The following is a 6,343-nucleotide window of genomic DNA, read 5'->3' as shown; positions in this document are numbered from 1 at the left end:
GTGGCAGTGTTATATTCAGGGGTACAGTGTGTGGCAGTATTATATTCAGGGGTACAGCATGTGGTAGTATTATATTCAGGGGTACAGTGTGTGGCAGTATTATATTCAGGGGTATAGTGTGCGGAAGTATAATATTCAGGGGCACAGTGTGTGACAGTATTATATTCAGGGTTACATTGTGTGGCAGTATTATATTCAGGGGTACAGTGTGTTGCAGTATTATATTCAGAGGGCACAGTGTGTGGCAGTATTATAATCAGGGGTACAGTTTGTGGCAGTATTCAGGGGCACAGTGTGTTGCAGTATTATATTCAGGGGTACAGTGTGTGGCAGTATTATATTCAGGGGTACAGTGTGTCGTAATATTCTATTCAGGAGTACAGTGTGCAGCGATATTATATTTAGGAGCACAGTGTGCGGCAGTATTATATTAAGGAGCACAGTGTGCGGCAGTGTTATATTCAGGGGTACAGTGTGTGGCAGTATTATATTCAGGGGTACAGCATGTGGTAGTATTATATTCAGGGGTACATTGTGTGGCAGTATTATATTCAGGGGTACAGTGTGCGGAAGTATAATATTCAGGGGCACAGTGTGTGACAGTATTATAATCAGGGTTACATTGTGTGGCAGTATTATATTCAGGGGTACAGTGTGTGGCAGTATTATATTCAGGGGTACAGTGTGTTGCTGTATTATATTCTGGGGCACAGTGTGTGGCAGTATTATATTCAGGGGTACAGTGTGTCGCAATATTATATTCAGGGGTACAGTGTGTGGAAGTATTATATTCAGGGGTACAGTGTGTGGCAGTATTATATTTAGAGGGTACAGTGTGTGGCAGTATTATATTCAGGGGTACAGCGTGTGGTAGTATTATATTCAGGGATAAGAGTGTGGCAGTATTATATTCAGGAGCACAGTGTGCGTCAGTATTATATTCAGGGGTACAGTGTGTGGCAGTATTATATTGAGGGGTACAGTGTGTGGCATTTTTATATTTAGGGGTACAGTGTGTGGCAGTATTATATTCAGGGGTACAGTGTGTGGCAGTATTATATTCAGAGGTACAGTGTGTGGCATTTTTATATTCAGGGGCCCAGTGTGTGGCAGTATTATATTCAGGTGTACAGTGTGTGGCAGTATTATATTCAGGGGTACAGTGTGCAGCAGTATTATATTCAGGGGGTACAGTGTGTCACAGTATTATATTCAGGGGTACAGTGTGTGGCAGTATTATATTCAGGGGTACAGTGTGCGGCAGTATTATATTCCTGGGGTACAGTGTGTGGCAGTATTATATTCAGGGTACAGTGTGTGGCACTATTATATTCAGGGGTACAGTGTGTGGCAGTATTATATTCAGGGGTACTGTGTGCTGCAGTATTATTTTTAGGGGGTACAGTATGTGGCAGTATTATATTCAGGGGTACAGTGTGTTGCAGTATTATTTTCAGGGGTACAGTGTGTGGTAGCATATTCAGGGGTACAGTGTGTGGTAGTATTATATTCAGGGATACAGTGTATTGCAGTATTTTATTCAGGGGTACAGTGTGGTAGTATTATATTCAGGGGTACAGTGTGTGGCAGTATTATATACAGGGTTACTGTGTGTGGTAGTATTATATTCAGGGGTACAGTGTGTGGCAGTATTATATTCAGAGGGTATAATGTGTGGCAGTATTATATTAAGGGGTACAGTGTGAGGCAGTATTATATTCAGGGGTACAGTGTGTGGCAGTATTATATTCAGGGGTACAGTGTGCAGCAGTATTATATTCAGGGGGTACAGTGTGTCACAGTATTATATTCCTGGGGTACAGTGTGTGGCACTATTATATTCAGGGGTACAGTGTGTGGCACTATTATATTCAGGGGTACAGTGTGTGGCACTATTATATTCAGGGGTACTGTGTGCTGCAGTATTATATTCAGGGGTACAGTGTGTGGTAGTATATTCAGGGGTACAGTGTGTGGTAGTATTATATTCAGGGGTACAGTGTATTGCAGTATTTTATTCAGGGGTACAGTGTGTGGTAGTATTATATTCAGGGGTACAGTATGTGGCAGTATTATATTCAGGGTTACTGTGTGTGGTAGTATTATATTCAGGGGTACAGTGTGTGGCAGTATTATATTCAGGGTTACTGTGTGTGGTAGTATTATATTCAGGGGTACAGTATGTGGCAGAATTATATTCAGGGGTACAGTGTGTTGCAGTATTATATTCAGGGGTACAGTGTGTAGTAGTATATTCAGGGGTACAGTGTGTGGTAGTATTATATTCAGGGGTACAGTGTATTGCAGTATTTTATTCAGGGGTACAGTGTGTGGCAGTATTATATTCAGGGGTACAGTGTGTGGCAGTATTATATTCAGGGTTACTGTGTGTGGTAGTATTATATTCAGGGGTACAGTGTGTGGCAGTATTATATTTAGAGGGTATAATGTGTGGCAGTATTATATTCAGGGGTACAGTGTGTGGCAGTATTATTTTCAGGGGTACAGTGTGTGGCAGTATTATATTCAGAGGGTATAATGTGTGGCAGTATTATATTCAGACGGTACAGTGTGTGGGAGTATTATATTCCTGTGGTACAGTGTGTGGCAGTAATATATTCATGGGTACAGTGTGTGGCATTATTATATTCAGGGGTACAGTGTGTGGTAGTGTATTCATGGGTACAGTGTGTGGCAGTATTATATTCAGGGGTACAGTGTGTGGCAGGATTATATTCAGGGTACAGTGTGTGGTAGTATTATATTCAGGGGTAAAGTGTGTGGCAGGATTATATTCAGGGGTACAGTGTGTGGCAGTATTATATTCAGGGGTACAGTGTGTGGTAGTATTATATTCAGGAGTACAGTGTGTGGTAGTATTATATTCAGGGGGTACAGTGTGTGGCAGTATTATATTCAGGGTTACTGTGTGTGGTAGTATTATATTCAGGGGTACAGTGTCTTGTCAGGGGTACAGTGTCTTGCAGTATTATATTAAGGGGTACAGTGAGTGACAGTATTATATTCAGAGGGTACAGTGTGTGGCAGTATTATATTCAGGGGTACAGTGTGTGGCAGTATTATATTCAGGGGTACAGTGTGTGGCAGTATAATATTCAGAGGGTACAGTGTGTGGCAGTATTATATTCAGAGAGTACAGTGTGTGGCAGTGTTATATTCAGACGGTACAGTGTGGGGCAGTATTATATTCCTGGGGTACAGTGTGTGGCAGTAATATATTCAGGGGTACAGTGTGTGGCATTATTATATCCAGGGGTACAGTGTGTGGTAGTATATTCATGGGTACAGTGTGTGGCAGTATTATATTCAGGGGTACAGTGTGTGGCAGGATTATATTCAGGGTGCAGTGTATGGCAGTATTATATTCAGGGGTAAAATGTGTGGCAGGATTATATTCAGGGGTACAGTGTGTGGCAATATTATATTCAGTGGTACAGTGTGTGGCAGTATTATATTCAGGGGGTACAGTGTGCGGCAGTATTATATTCAGGGGTACAGTGTGTGTTAGTATATTCAGGGGTACAGTGTGCGGTAGTTTTATATTCAGAGGGTACAGTGTGTTGCAGTATTATATTCAGGGGTACAGTAGCCGGACGTATTATATTCAGGGGTACAGTGTGTGTCAGTATTATATTCAGGGGTACAGTGTGTGGTAGTATTATATTCAGGGGTACAGTGTGTGGCAGTATTATATTCAGGGGTACAGTGTGTGGCAGTATTATATTCAGAGGATACAGTGTGTGGTAGTAGTATATTCAGGGGTACAGTGTGTGGCAGGATTATATTCAGGGTTACAGTGTGTGTCAGTATTATATTCAGGGGTACAGTGTGTGGCAGTATTATATTCAGGGGTACAGTGTGTGAAATTATTATATTCAGGGGTACAGTGTGTGGTAGTATATTCATGGGTACAGTGTGTGGCAGTATTATATTCAGGGGTACAGTGTGTGGCAGTATTATATTCAGAGGTACAGTGAGTGGCAGTATTATATTCAGGGGTACAGTGTGTGGCAATATTATATTCAGAGAGTACAGTGTGCAGCAGTATAATATTCAGGGGTACGGTCTGTGGCAGTATTATATTCAGGGGTACAGTGTGTGACAGTATTATATTCAGGGGTACAGTGTGTGGCAGTATTATATTCAGACGGTACAGTGTGTGGAAGTATTATATTCCTGTGGTACAGTGTGTGGCAGTAATATATTCATGGGTACAGTGTGGGGCATTATTATATTCAGGGGTACAGTGTGTGGTAGTATATTCATGGGTACAGTATGTGGCAGTATTATATTCAGGGGTACAGTGTGTGGCAGGATTATATTCAGGGTACAGTGTGTGGTAGTATTATATTCAGGGGTAAAGTGTGTGGCAGGATTATATTCAGGGGTACAGTGTGTGGCAGTATTATATTCAGGGGTACAGTGTGTGGTAGTATTATATTCAGGAGTACAGTGTGTGGTAGTATTATATTCAGGGGTACAGTGTGTGGCAGTATTATATTCAGGGTTACTGTGTGTGGTAGTATTATATTCAGGGGTACAGTGTCTTGTCAGGGGTACACTGTCTTGCAGTATTATATTAAGGGGTACAGTGAGTGACAGTATTATATTCAGAGGGTACAGTGTGTGGCAGTATTATATTCAGGGGTACAGTGTGTGGCAGTATTATATTCAGGGGTACAGTGTGTGGCAGTATAATATTCAGAGGGTACAGTTTGTGGCAGTATTATATTCAGAGAGTACAGTGTGTGGCAGTGTTATATTCAGACGGTACAGTGTGGGGCAGTATTATATTCCTGGGGTACAGTGTGTGGCAGTAATATATTCAGGGGTACAGTGTGTGGCATTATTATATCCAGGGGTACAGTGTGTGGTAGTATATTCATGGGTACAGTGTGTGGCAGTATTATATTCAGGGGTACAGTGTGTGGCAGGATTATATTCAGGGTACAGTGTATGGCAGTATTATATTCAGGGGTAAAGTGTGTGGCAGGATTATATTCAGGGGTACAGTGTGTGGCAGTATTATATTCAGGGGTACAGTGTGTGGCAGTATTATATTCAGGGGTACCATGTGCGGCAGTATTATATTCAGTGGTACAGTGTGTGGCAGTATTATATTCAGGGGGTACAGTGTGCGGCAGTATTATATTCAGGGGTACAGTGTGTGTTAGTATATTCAGGGGTACAGTGTGCGGTAGTTTTATATTCAGAGGGTACAGTGTGTTGCAGTATTATATTCAGGGGTACAGTAGCCGGACGTATTATATTCAGGGGTACAGTGTGTGGTAGTATTATATTCAGGGGTACAGTGTGTGGCAGTATTATATTCAGGGGTACAGTGTGTGGCAGTATTATATTCAGAGGATACAGTGTGTGGTAGTAGTATATTCAGGGGTACAGTGTGTGGCAGGATTATATTCAGGGTTACAGTGTGTGGCAATATTATATTCAGGGGTACAGTGTGTGGCAGTATTATATTCAGGGGTACAGTGTGTGGAATTATTATATTCAGGGGTACAGTGTGTGGTAGTATATTCATGGGTACAGTGTGTGGCAGTATTATATTCAGGGGTACAGTGTGTGGCAGTATTATATTCAGAGGTACAGTGTGTGGCAATATTATATTCAGAGAGTACAGTGTGCAGCAGTATAATATTCAGGGGTACGGTCTGTGGCAGTATTATATTCAGGGGTACAGTGTGTGACAGTATTATATTCAGGGGTACAGTGTGTGGCAGTATTACATTCAGGGGTACAGTGTGTGGCAGTATTATATTCAGAGGGTACAGTGTGTGGCAGTATTATATTCAGGGGTACAGTGTGTGTTAGTATTATATTCAGAGGTACAGTGTGTGGCAGTATTATATTCAGGTCATACATCTTTATCTTCCACACTTTAGTTGCTCGTTTGCTCTTTCCTTCATGGCACTGAGGCTGCTATTTGTGAACCAGGCCTTAGCATTCAGCTCGGACCTTTACCGAGACCTGGATAAGCGGACCCTCACTATAAATAGTTGAGTACCTCTGCTCTATAGTCTTATATCTTCCTTAGTTTTTAAACAGAGTACATGTGACACCCCTTGGATTCACTGGAATGGTGTCTTTAAAGCAATAGAACAAAATTCACCACCAGTTCGTAAAATCGAACAATCCATTTGGGACATCAATACTGGATTTAAATTGGGACTCCGCCCCTAGACATCTTATCCCTATCCAAAGGATATGGCGGAGTACCCCTTTAGAATAAACCTTTCTAGAAGTATTTGGCCAGGTGGTCACATGTCGTATCTTGAGATAGATTGTTCCACCTGGACAACAT

Source organism: Hyla sarda, chromosome 1, assembly GCF_029499605.1.
Source record: "Hyla sarda isolate aHylSar1 chromosome 1, aHylSar1.hap1, whole genome shotgun sequence".
NCBI classification, from domain to species: domain Eukaryota; kingdom Metazoa; phylum Chordata; class Amphibia; order Anura; family Hylidae; genus Hyla; species Hyla sarda.
Note: the sequence above shows the minus strand (reverse complement) of the source record.